Raw genomic sequence first — 13,948 nt, forward strand, 5'->3', positions numbered from 1 at the left:
AAGAGTTACATTCAGAAATTCTAGTCAGTTTGTATTTGGCTGTAGGAATACTCAGGTTGGATATTGTTATTGGACTCTTATGGTTTGTATAGTAGTTTGGGAGGGGTGTTCTTCATTCTAAACAGAGTCAACTCCTATATTCTGTGATCCTAACAATTGTCTACTGTTGGCATATACTTTTTTCAACCTACTCTAATATGGGTTCAACTTTCCCTCTAGCTCACCACCCTCCAGAGATAGTAGGAAAGAAAGGTTATCAGGATGCAGAAGTGGACCTGTTTAGAAATAGTTCTTAGGGGCAATTCGAATCTTCATTGTTCTTAGTCCAGTCCATTAGCAAACACCAAACACAAATCAGCAGCTGCAGACCAGTCCACTCAGCAGCCACCACACAGGAATCAACTGCACTCCACACCACTCGGCAGTTACCACATATGAATCAGCAAGAACAGTTCAATCCATAAGAAACCTCAAGGTTCACCAACTGGCCTGAGTCCAAGGAAGCAGCAAGAAGCTGCACAGGAAAAGTTCTTTGGTTGAGTTTCTCTCTATGAAGTCACCACAAGCAAAACTCAGCAATGCAACCAATGTAAGGCAAACCAATACATGCGTGTGTTCAGCAAAGAATAGCAAGGCAGAGCTAAGTGAACCAATGCTGGAGCTCCCACTGTCTGTGGGGTCATATTTATATTCCTTCTAAACATTCTGTATCCTTTCAAAACATTCTTTCACCTGTGTCTGCTTTAGCAAATATTCTTTCATGTGTCTGCTTTAGCAAAATGTTCTTTCACCTGTGTGCTCCAGCAAAACATTATTTGACGTAACTGCCATTCCAAAGAAACCAAGAGTTCCCACTTCAGTATACTCCTTGTAAGGTTACTAGATTAACCCCTCTAGGTCAAGTAAGACTTGGTCCATGAACTGGGGCATAAGAAAAGGAGTAGTTTATCTACTTAAGTGGGCAGATTAACCTACCTGCCATTGGTGCAGATGTACTTGTATCCATGAGTTTATTTTCCATGGCTGCAAATGAACATATGTTTAGAGCAGATATATAACTACCCAGCAGCAATATCTATGAACCATGGCAATGACCAGTGTGACTAGATATCCATAAAGGTCCCTAAGTGACACATGGTGGTGGTCACCAATGGCTATCTAATTGGATATGAGGCTCACTCAATAAGAAGAAAACCATTTCTGGTACTAGAAACTTAGCCAACTTCCCAGACACAGGACGTTATGAACCTTGGAAGATACTACCACTGCTTTGCTAGGCCAGTTTTTTTTTTTTTAATTGGCATGCTCTGTCAAGGCAACCACTTGAGCCCTTTGAGCTGATTCAGTTTTCAGAGTTCACTCTTTCCTATTTCTGCCAAAGAGAGAATGGCATATCTTGTTCAGTACACTCCTATGTTATCAATCAGGTAAGATCCATAAGTGAACTATATTATTACCATGTAATGGACAGGTGTCCCTTGCAAGCTTTGATATGTAGAGCTAACTGGTCAGTGTAGCACAACCATGTGGCATGTGGCATCTCAATGTTGTTATAGTGAGAAATAGAGGCAGTGACATTAAACAATGACAGAGGGGCTCCATAAGAAGCCACTGACTGACAGAGATTTCTGGGTCTGGTTAGAGCTGAAGAGAGGCTTCTACTGAGTGTAGAACATAGCCGGTTAAAAGAGATCACAGAGGAACTTCCCTGGGATCTTTAAGAAGCATGGTGGTTGCAGATAGGTAGCTCTCATATGTGGGAACAAAATTCCAGAAACAGCCCTACTGACTACAGGGTCTATTTGATATCCATAGTTTGGATATTCATTCCTTGTGTATCTCTGTTCTCCATGTACAAATAATAGTTCATGGTTAGTATACTCTAATGCTGGTATACTAAAAAGTCTTTCTTTAATCTGAGTTGCACAACATAGCCTTCTGGGGTGCATTTAAGGATGCAGGTTGATCTACTTTTGGAGGAAATACAGTTTTCTTTTCATTAAAAAATTGTCAGGTATAGTTTTGGCAGTATCCTGTCTGTCCTGAAAGTCCTAAGAACTGTTTCCTTGATTTGGTGTTGGGAAAGTTAGAAATGCAATAATTTTGTCTGTGTTAACAGCCTTGTTGCAGGTACTAAGAGTTTTAAATATTCTGCTCCAGTCTAGTAAAACTGAAGTTTATTTTGGGACACTAAAGTCCTTTTGATGCTAATGGCTCAATGGATAGAAGCTATCAGTCCATGGAAACAGATTCTTGGGAAGGGGAGGGAACAGACTGCACTTACCCCACACTGCCCCCAGGGTGGGTTGTAGGGAAGTATAATGTACTGCCCTGGGGTGAGAAAGCCAGAGATGGCTCAGAGCTCTGTTCCTGAGCTGTAACAGGCCAGGGCCATGGGGTTCTCAGACTCTTGGACATCCAGGTGCCGCTGGGAGTTGTGGAAGAACAGAGAACGGAGCCAGTTGCCAACAGCCTGAGAATGGCATCTAGCTCAGGACTCAGAGTGGGCTGGGGAGGGGAAGCTCTGGCCTGTCCTTAGCTTGGCAGTGCCAAGCTTGGTGGAAGTTGTAGCTGAAAGCACAGAGAGGCCATCTATGGGAGAATAAATCTGTGACTCTGTAGACAAAGGCCTTCCCCAGGTTCCCCAAGGTGGATCTTGGTGGATCTTGACGAAAGAGACAGTCCATGGTTCTAAGCAGTTTATTGTCATGGCAGAAAATGGATGTGTAAAGCCACACCTCACTGAGATTAAATACCTTTTGCAGGGAGGAATTGTGAGACCCCGACTTAGAGCGTTTCTCCCTAGAAGGTAAAGCCCCTGTACGTTCCCCAAACTTGTTTTCCCTGATCTCTAAAAATACAGCCAGAAAGAAGCTCTTTGTTCTCTATAGCCAGCAAAAAAGTCTTTTTGTTTCTGAGCCTTACAGCCAGAGATTTGATAATTGTAATTTTACCAAGGACATCTGGGCAGAGAAGACCACTCCTCTCAACTCTTCCCAACTCTCCTCCCAACTCCTCCCAACTCTTCCCAACTCCTCCCAATTCCTCAGCTAGCTGTTAAAAGCCCCCTACTGTTACCCTGCTCAGGGTCGAACTCCCCTGCCCTGCATGGCGGAGGGAGTTTGTCCTCAGCTAGCTGATAATAAAACCTCTTGCAGTTTGCATCAGGTGTGGTTTTCTCTCAAGTCTTTGGGGTGCTGGCCAGCTCATCCTGGAACTTGAGCGGAGGCCAAGCTTCGGGGGTCTTACATGTGGGGGTTCGCCTGCCGGGATTTGTGGCCTACCCCAATTCTCAGAGACCCCTCTTGGAGGTAGGATCCTGTCTTTGTCTCTCAACAGGGTGTCACTAGAGACATAGCAGAGGGACCAGACTCAACCACTGCGCTGCTTTTATGTACTTATGGCCCTCCTCCAGAGGACCCCGGACAATGGCAGCCCCTTCAGTATTGGCCTTTTTCCTCCTCTGATCTCGATAATTAGAAGGCAAATCATGCCCCCTTCTCTGAAAACCCCTCTAGCCTTACTAATCTAATGGAATCTCTCATGTTCTCTCATCATCCCACTTGAGATGACTGTCAACAGCTTTTACAGGTTCTTTTCACCACAGAGGAGAAGGAGAGAATTCTGCTGGAGGCAAGAAAGAATGTGCTGGGGGCCAATGGACAGCCGACACAATTTCTGAATGAAATAGATGCAGGCTTCCCTCTGACACGTCCTGACTGGGACCCTAACAGGCCTGAAGGTAGGGAGCAGTTGACAATTTTCCGCCAGGCTCTGGTAACAGGACAGAGAGGAGCTGACAGGCACCCCACCAATTTGGCTAAGGTAAGAGAGATCCTACAAGGGGAAAAGGAGCCCCCAGCAGTCATTTTAGAGTGCCTCTTAGAAGCATACAGGCGTTACACTCCCTTTGACCCTACATCAGAAAGCTAGCAGGCGGCGATGGCCATGGCTTTCATTGGGCAGTCTGCTTCTGACATTAGGAGGTTACAGCGTCTAGAGAGTCTGAAAACATTATCTTTGCAAGATCTGATTAAGGAGGCAGAGAAAGTGTACCATAAGAGAGAGACTGAAAAAGAAAAAGGAGAAAGAGAAAAGAGAGAGGCTGAGGCAAGAGAAGATAGAAGGCAAGATAGAAGGCAAGAAAGAAATTTAACTAAGATTTTGGCTACATTCGCAGGTAATAAGGAAGTTTATAGAAAAGGTAGAGGAAGTAGGCAGACAGGGTACCTGGGCAACACAGGGCCGAGAAGATCTCAGAACTCCAGAGGACCTTCACAACCACCTCTAGATAAGGACCAATGTGCATACTGTAAAGAAAAGGGACACTGGGCAAGAGACTGCCCCAAGAAAGAGACAGATACCAGATCGCCCAAGGTCCTTACCCTGGAAGATGATGACTAAGGGAGATGGGGCTCGACCCCCTCCCCGAGCCTAGGGTAACCCTAACTATAGAGGAGACCTCCACGGATTTCCTTGTTGATACTGGAGCTGAGTTTTCAGTCCTGACAGAGCCACTGGAGAAATTGAGGAACAAGAAAACCATAGTAATCAGGGCTACTGGTCAGAAACATACTCTTGGACCACTGATAGGAAAGTTGATTCAAGAAGAAGCCAAGTAACTCATTCCTTCCTCGTTATTCCTGAATGTCCCACCCCATTGTTGGGGAGAGACTTACTATCAAAATTAAAAGCCCAAATAAGCTTCTCTTCGGAAGGAACTTCAATCTCTTGGCAAGCCCCTATCTCTATAACTTTAGCTTTAAAATTAGAAGAAAAATATAGATAACATGGACCTCAAGCCCCATCGAGAAAAGTACTAGAAGGGATCTGGTTAGAGAGATATCCTCAAGCCTGGGCAGAGACTGGGGGTATGAGAGAGGCAAAGAGGGTGCCCCCCATCGTTGTGACACTAAAAACTGGTGCGACTCCTATCGGGATATGACAATACCCCATGAGCAAAGAGGCCTGAGAGGGCATCAGACCTCACATTCAAAGGCTCTTAGAACTAGGTGTTTTGGTTCCTTGTCAGTCTTCCTGGAATACTCCATTGCTACCAGTTAAAAAGCTTTGCCACCCTGGCAGCCCCATTCTACCCCCTTACTAAAGAGACTGGGACTTTCTCATAGACCCCCATACACCAGGAGGCCTTTAAAGAGATTAAAAAGGCCATGCTTAGTGCACCAGTCCTAGCCCTGCCGGACCTGACCAAGCCTTTCACTCTCTATGTAGACAAAAGAGCAAGAATAGCGAGAGGGGTCCTGACCCAAGCTCTGCTGGGGCCATGGAAACGACCTGTGGCCTACTTGTTAAAAAATTAGACCCAGTGGCCAATAGATGACCTTCTTGCTTAAAAGCTATTGCTGCTGTGGCACTACTTCTCAAAGATGCTGACAAACTGACTCTAGGTCAATGAACTATAGTGGTAGCCCCCAATGCCTTAGAAAGCATCATTAGACAACCGCCTGATTGCTGGATGACTAATGCTCACATGACCCATTATCAGAGCCTCTTACTGACTGAGAGAGTGCAGTTTGCACCCCCTGCTATCCTGAATCCTGCCACCTTGCTGCCGGAAGCCAACGACTCCCTACCAGTGCACCAGTGTATGGACATCCTGGCAGAAGAAACCTGAACTAGGAAAGACCTCACTGACCAGCCATGGCCAGGCTGCCCCACCTGGTACATGGATGGTAGCAGCTTTTTGGTTAAAGGTAAGCGAAAAGTGGGGGCAGCAGTGGTCAACGGAAAACAAACCATCTGGGCCAGCAGCTTGCCTGAAGGGACGACAGCCCAGAGAGCAGAGCTAATTGCACTCACCCAAGTCTTGTGGCTGGCAGAAGGGAAGAACATAAATATCTACACAGACAGCAGGTATGCTTTCGCCACTGCTCACATACATGGGGCGATCTATAGACAAAGGGGGCTACTCACATCTGCTGGGAAAGATATTAAAAATAAAGAAGAAATCTCGAGCCTATTAGAAGCCATACAGTTGCCCAAAAAAAAAAAAACCCAAAAACCAAAACACAAAAAACAAAAAACAAAACAAAACAAACAAACAAACAAACAAAACAAAACTGGCCATCATACTTTGCCCCGGTCACCAGAAAGGCCTTGATGCCATAGTGAAGAGAAATCAGATGGCTGACCTGGCTGCCAAACAGGTGGCCCTAAGAGCTATGATCCTCAGAGCTAGAGAAAAAAAAAAAAATAAAGAACTTAAGGACCATTATGAACTCAAAGACGCAGGCTTTGACTACACTCCAGAACATCAGGAACTAACAGGCAAAATACCTGAGATATGTGGGTATACTCCCCAGGGAGTGGTTAAGACCCAAGATGGTCTCTCCTTCTTGCCCACCAAAGAAGGGCAACAATATGTAGCCAATCTACACCGGCTCACGCACTTGGAAACTAAGAAGCTCAAAAAAATTGTTAAGAACTCAAACTACTATGTTATAAAACTGTCCGACGTTGCCCAGAAGATTGTTAATAAATGCCAAGCCTGTGCCCTCACCAATGCCGGGCACCACAAGAATGCCCCCGGAAGGCAGCTAAGAGGTGACAGGCCAGGGACATACTGAAAAGTAGATTTTACTGAAGTTAAACAAGTCAAGTACAGTAACAAATATCTATTAGTTTTTATAGACACTTTTTCAGGGTGGGTCAAAGCCTTCCCCACTAAGAAGGAGACCGCCAATGTCATGGCAAAGAAGATATTAGAGGAAAATTTCCCAAGATTTGGCATCCCTAAGGTACTTTCATCAGACAATGGCCCCTCCTTCGTTGCCCAGGTAAGCCAAGGGTTAGCCAGACAATTGGGGATCGATTGGAAGTTACATTGTGCTTATAGACCCCAGAGTTCAAGACAGGTAGAGTAGATAAATAGAACATTGAAAGAAACCTTAACTAAATTGGCTTTAAAGACCAGCAGAAAAGATTGGACAGCTCTCCTTCCATAGCCTTGTTCCGAGTACGGAACACCCCAGAGAAATTTAAACTTACATCCTTTGAACTCCTCCATGGGGGACCGCCCCCCTTAACAGAAGCAGGGAGAATGTTTGGCCCTGATGTTCCTTTTTCCCAACCCCTGCTAGCTTGCTTGTAGGCCCTAGAACTGGTCAGAAAAGATGCCTGGGAATTGCTGAAAAAAAAAAACAACAACAACAACAACAACAAAAACGTACGAACCAGGAACCACTGCGGTGCCACATAAATTTCAAATAAGAGATCCTGTCCTGGTGCGGCACCACGGTGGTTCTGGCAACCTTGAACCCAGATGAAAAGGACCCTACCTGGTGCTTCTGACAAGTCCCGCCGCTGCTCCTTTAGCATGCACCCGGCTTCCCCTCCCAGCCCCACCACAGCCCACTAGCCCAGCCCTGTGCACAGGAACCTCCTCCCTACCTCCTACCACTGACCAGAGACTCTTTAGTCTCATTAGAGGGGCTTCTGAGGCTCTCATTGTTACAAATTCTAAAGCTGTGACCTCATGTTGGCTTTGTTTGACAGCTGGGCCAGAGGTTTAATTTTCCTAGTTCTAAGATTAGAACTATGTACTAGAAGGAGTGGGGAATGTAAGACCCCCACTTAGAGCATTTCTCCCTAGAAGGTAAAGCCCCTGGACGTTCTCCAAACTTGTTTTCCCTGATCTCTAAAAATACAGCCAGAAAGAAGCTCTTTGTTCTCTATAGCCAGCAAAAAGCCTTTTTGTTTCTGAGCCTTACAACCAGAGATGTGATAATTGTAATTTTACCAAGGACATCCAGGCAGAGAAGAACACTCCTCCCAACTCCTCCCAACTCTTCCCAACTCCTCCCAATTCCTCAGCTAGCTGTTAAAAGCCCCCTACTGTCACCCTGCTCAGGGTCGAACTCCCCTCCCCTGCCCTCAGTTAGCTGATAATAAAACCTCTTGCAGTTTGCATCAGGTGTGGTTTTTCTCTCGAGTCTTTGGGGTGCTGGTCAGCTCATCCTGGGACTTGAGCGGAGGCCCAGCTTCAGGGGTCTTACAGAATGTCTGGGAAGGGAAGCTTATTGGCTAAGGCCTCTAGGTATCTCAGCGTGAAAAACTCTGTTTTGGGCCTATATGACCATAGGATACTTTTATGTGAGAAGCATGGCATGTGTTCTAAGTCAGGAGTCTGGCAGGGACCTGGAAGTCACCTAAGCCTCAGATGTGTGTTCACAATCTACTCTACCTTACCAAACTCCTGGCATGCTTTCACATCCCACAAGAAGTTACTTTTTAATTTTTTTTATTTAATTTTTTTTTTGAGCCAGGTGGTAGGTCTGGTAACAAGAATAGCATTATCCACATATTATGAGAGGATAAATCTTTGTAGGAAAATAAATACACCCAATGAGATTTACAGACTAAAATAAGAGGGGCTTGTGTATAACTCTGAAGAGTGACTCTATGTGCATTGATGGAAAAAGCAAAAACCACTGGATGAAAAGGGCACTCTATTGGTCTACTATGGTGAATGCTGTGCTTATATCTGTGAATAATAGGTAGAAGTATATGGATCAGGCATTACTGGGCCCTGGGACAGTCTCTAATTGCCCTTGGGTACTTAAGAAACTGCCAACCTGTGCAATTTAGCTTTCAAATAGGAAGAGACAGCCAACCTGTGCAATTTAGCTTTCAAAGAGGAAGAGCTGGGATATTACAGGGACTGGTGAGAGGAATAATAGGTGTTGTTTAATCCATGTTCCCATAGTGGATTTATACCAGCAGTAGCTTTGCCTTGTCTGGTGTCAGAAAAGAGTTTAGAATGACTTATTTATCTCTGTCTCAATAGAGGTAGCTGTGTGAATTCTTCCAATATTCATGGAGAACTGGAACCCTGACAGGTAAGACATGAACAATGTTATATCATGTTTTGGTCAGTGAGTCTTAGAAAAGTACCATTGTCTTAGAAGGAGTGATGTTAGTGGGTCACAGAAGTCTAAAATCTGGGGCTTGAGAGGTGGCTCAGTTAAGAGCACTCAACTCCCAGCAACTGCATTGCTTACCACCATCTATAAAGGGGTCTGTTGCCCTCTTTTGCCATGCAGATAATGCACTCACATACATAAAAATAAATAAATCTAAGAAAGGAAGAAGGTCTAAATTTGGCTTTCAGGTCATTTTCATTTCTTTATTTGCCTTTTTAGGAGAAGAAAACGTATATTATGAAAACACAAGAAACTTTAGCCAAAAAGATGTATTAAGAGGCTGGGGAGAGAGCTTAGTGGGCCAAGTGCTTGCTATGTAACCACGAGGACCTGAATTCAACCCTCTAACACCCATTTAGAACAGGAGAAAAAGAGAGAATCTTTGGAGCACTTTTATGAAAAGTTAGTCTCAATGAGATTTAAGAAGGGTTTTATACTTGCTCTAGTCATCTCTTGGGTTTATAACAATTCTTTTAAAATTCTCAAGTTTTTTTTCAACAATAAAAACAAAGCCGTTTTGATTTTGAAGACTACAGAGCTCTTGTCTAGCTGTTAAGCTATTGGAGTTGTGAATTCATGAATTGAGTGATTTGATTTTTTTTAATGGCCTCTTTTTAAAAGTTTTGGGAAGTCAGTTTGAAAATTGGCCCAGTTGGATTGGTGCCACCTGACAGGCATAGCAACTCTTCATCAGAAAGGCGATATTAGGAAAGTTGTTTCTTGGAAATTTACATCCTCTATAGTGGAGTATTATTTAAAACATTTCTCAATCTCCCCGTGGTGGCAGAAGATACCCAGCTGCTCAGTGCCAGTCTCACTGCAACAGATTCCACTACAATGAACAAGTATTTGATGGAGAGCTGGGAAAGACAGGAAAATGGAAGCCAGTGCTGTGCTACAGAGAGGTGGAACTGGAGGCGGGATGCTGGTGACAGGCAAGAGGGATGGTTGAGGACAATAGGTTGTCATCACCTGAGGAGAAAAATGGCTTCCCTTTGTTTCTGGCCTGAAAGGGTCAGAGCCNTTAACTGGGAGAAAGTTCAGGGGTCGACCCTCCTGAAAGGGAAGGATGTCCCAACATGGCTTTCTGTGAGCCAGAGTTTTTCCTTGTTNCTAGTCAAGAGTTAATATTTATTATGAGAGGAGGATGTCCTTGGGCCTGCAGATAACAGTTTCTTCTTGTGAAGTTTGTTCTCTTTCTGAGGAAATGACTCCAAAAATGATAATATTGTCTGCCAGGAGCAACTAAGTAAAAATGTTATTTTTTTGAGCAAAAATTGCAAAGTCATACCCCATGTTTTTAAGCTGTAGAAATCAGTAAAGCTTTGCTACTTGCCACCAGAGTGGCAGTCTGTCTGTTTCTTTAAGGTGTTTGCGAAGCTGGTCTTCGTCAATCACCCAGTGGCATCAGCTTAGGCAGATGCAGACTCAGTCCCCAAACTGTCTCCTGCCTTAGGATTCCCCTTGGCTCTGAGCAGCAACAGAAGGTAGAAAGAAAGAAAGAAAGAAAGAAAGAAAGAAAGAAAGAAAGAAAGAAAGAAAGAAAGAAAGAAAGAAAGAAAGAAAGAAAGAAAGAAAAAAAGAAAGAAAGAAAGAAGAAAGGTTCACTTTGTGAATTGGGCCTCCTTGAAGAACCACTGTGGTTAATGATACTACTGGAGACCATGTTGGTATCTGTGGTCCATACTATGGCCCCGGGCATGTTATAAGATCAATGTGGTCCTAGGCAGTCTGTACCTTGCCTGATGCCTGGGACAGGGCGTGGTGGTGGTGGTGGTGGGCGCCGTGGGAGGGGGGCCTGAGACCATGTTGAGGCCCATGGTACTGAAGCCCATGCAGATGTATGTGGTCTGGTAGAGCTGGCCCTGTCCCTCACCAGCCCACACCACTGTGGTACAGGAGGTGGCATGAGTGCAGAAGAGCTGGCCACTCCCCTCTCTGGTGACCTCTCTGGTCTCCTCGGTTGATGGCTTCTGGCATAGATGCAGGCTGAGAAAGGCTCCTCTCTTGGGGAATGACCACTAAGAATTTGACCTGCTCCAGTGAGTACATGGACAACATAAAATAGAGTTTTTTGGTTTTTTTGGGTTTTTTTGGATAGGCACCTCACTATGTATCCAAGGTTACCCTCAGACTGATATCTCCCTGGCTCTCTACCTCTTTAGTGCTGGAATTGCAGGTGTGTGCCAATGGGCCCTGGTGTTTCTTTCCTCCTCCTCCTCCTCCTCCTCCTTCTTCTTCTTCTTTTTACATACACACAATATTTTATTTAGCCATAATGAAATTGTCAAACTTGTAGGAAAATTGATGGATCTGGAATTATTTTATGCTGAGCAAAATAATCCAGACTCAGAATAATAAACACTGCATGTTTTTTCTTATATATAAATATAAATTCTAACTTTTGATGTTTATATAAATATATGTATATATGGATATGTAAATTTGTGGACATAAATGTAGATATAGGTGTTGAAACTAGAAAGGGCACATAAAAAAGAGGATTGAGCAAGGGAGAAGTAATAAAACACATGAGACAGGAAAGAGGGGCTACTGGGAGTTGAAAGGGTACACAAGGCACCAGGGAAAGGGAGGGAAGGATCAGCAAAAACATGGTGCTTGGGAATGCCACAAGGAAACCTAGTATCTTATAAGGCAATTAAAAATACATATTTAGAAGGAAACACGTATCTCCCTGCTGCATTGGATTCAAATGAGGAAGGTGCCTTCGTTTCAATTCACTGTGCTGAGCTCCATTCCTAGACAAAAGCTGGCATCTACTGTACTGAACTGAACAGACGTGGCCTTGATTTATAGATAAATACAGAGAACGAACTTCAGGCATGGCATCACACTGATTTTTTTCATCAGTTATCATAAGAATTAGACCAAGATCATTGGGCTTTGGGTAACAGTGAGAGCATGCCCTAAAGATGAATTATCTTTTGTAATCCTCATGGTTTTATATAAATCAAAAAGCTAAATACTTTCTTTTGTAGCCAGTGTGGAAGGATGCAGGAAACATTTATGCAAAATTCCAGCCAAGGACCTCATTCTCTAAGGGATATGAAGCCTATCTGTGTACCGAAGTTAAGGCCATTGAGGACATGGGAGAAAAACTTCCCAGGATGGCAGGACGTGCAGAGGTCAAGATCTTCCTTCTAGTCTTGAATAGTCTGTGGAAGAATTCCTCCTTGTACTGGAAGAATCCTGTCAACATAGGGTCTCGGTGAGTCAAACTGTCTCACACATGAAGGATGAAGATTGTGAAATGAGATGCAGAATCCTTGGGAAGAGTATAGCAGCAAGATCCACGGAAGGTCCCAGAACAACAATAATGTCTTCCCATCACAGCCATATTCTGCTATTATAGCATTCACAGTAGCCATAGCCACACCCAACAAAGTACCTTTCCAGCCAGAGTGAACAACCCCACATGCCTTTTTCACAGGATCTGAAAAAACTATAGGTATACAGTCCACACCAAGAGCTGTGATTGTGACTCCTCTGAGTTGTGATTACTCCATCATAAGATTCGGGCTCCTTCTTCCCCATAACCCATACTTCATTGGCATGATCAGTCTTTATTCGGTAAAATTTCTCTGCATTAAATCCTGCAGCATTTGCCAACCTATGAACATTTTCTTGAACAACCACTTTGGGATCTCTCCATTTTGAACTACTGAAAAGACTGAGTGATCTGAGAGTGGGTATGTAAGATATGCCACTTCTCCATGTAGTAACTCCATGTAGGAAGATGTCTGAGATCAGAGGAGATGTGACAACAGTTAGGTCCCCTTTCGGCGCTGGCAGGCTCACATTTCTATTTCACTCTGGATGTCTTCTAGTTCATGAGTTGTGGTCACGTTTATTCCAGTGGATGGTTTCAAAAGGCTATCCCCCCAAACTACCTGTAAATCTTCAAACTCAAATTCATACACCTTCATGAAGAGTTGGTCAACATAAGCCTTCATTAACAGTTTCCTGTGCTCAGGGACAATCACTTTAATGCAGCTCAGATTTTCTTCATTAAATTTTTTGTTTAATTGTATACAAAGAGGCAGCCAGTCTGGGATTACTAACAGTCTCGAATTTTCCCATGAGACGTGAAAAGCCATTTCCTGTTTCCAATTCACAGAAGCCATATTCGCCATCCTTTTCCTTGGTGGCATTACTGCAACCTATTATACAAAGGAACTTGGCCTTGGGAGCATGGTGGTAGTGAATATTATCCAGTGTCTTCAGTAACGTCTCACGACAGTTTTTCTGAGAGTTCAATCAGGACTGCTTCTGCCATTCTTCAATCAGGCACACATTTTCTTCCAGGTTCTTATGCCATATCAGCTTTAGCATACATACTAAGCTGAGCAGTATCAGCAAATCTTATTTTGAGGGTTGCCTCAGCAGCCTTGAACTGGCTCTGTAGACCAGGCTGGCTTCGAACTCACAGACGCCCTCCTGCCTCTGCCTCCCAAGTGCGTGGGGCCGCTTCCCGCGCTCTCCTCGGCGGCCGCGAGCTGGGGTGTGAGCTGCAGCCTCCGCGAACGAACCCCGGCGTCCCCAGAAGTCGTCCTCCCGCCTGCCTCACCGCGTCCTGGGCCTCCCGGGGGCCTTGGGTTCCCGGAGGCCGTGCGCCCGGATTCGGGTGTTCCCGCCACGGCCGCAGAACGGCGCCCGGTCCCGCGCCGCTTGCTCAGTAGTTCCGGATCAGCGCCCGCGGTCCCCGGAGAGGCTTGTGGAGGATGAGGCGCAGAGAGCACCAGGCGAGCGCGTCCCGAGAGGCTCCTGGAAGGAAAGAAGCGTCCCCGCTCCCTGCAGGCCTTGGTGACTCCAGAAGGATCTGTTGACCCAGCGGTGTGGTCAGCCTGTCACTTAGTGCCCTCTGCCCATGGTGTTTCTAAATTATCATAGTCTCTTTTCTCCCAGCATATTATAGCTGGGACAGGTCTGCAGAGTTCTTTAGTCTAGATAGGGAAGAGAGAGAGAGAGAGAGAGAGAGAGAGAGA

General features: G+C 44.9%; 1 pseudogene; it reads right to left on the reverse strand.

Annotated features, from left to right (window-relative positions):
- Window positions 1-11,992: 11,992 nt before the first annotated feature.
- LOC110298053 overlaps window positions 11,993-13,948 on the reverse strand; it is a 21,005-nt pseudogene continuing 19,049 nt past the window's right edge.

This window comes from Mus caroli, chromosome 7, assembly GCF_900094665.2.
Source record: "Mus caroli chromosome 7, CAROLI_EIJ_v1.1, whole genome shotgun sequence".
Taxonomy (NCBI): domain Eukaryota; kingdom Metazoa; phylum Chordata; class Mammalia; order Rodentia; family Muridae; genus Mus; species Mus caroli.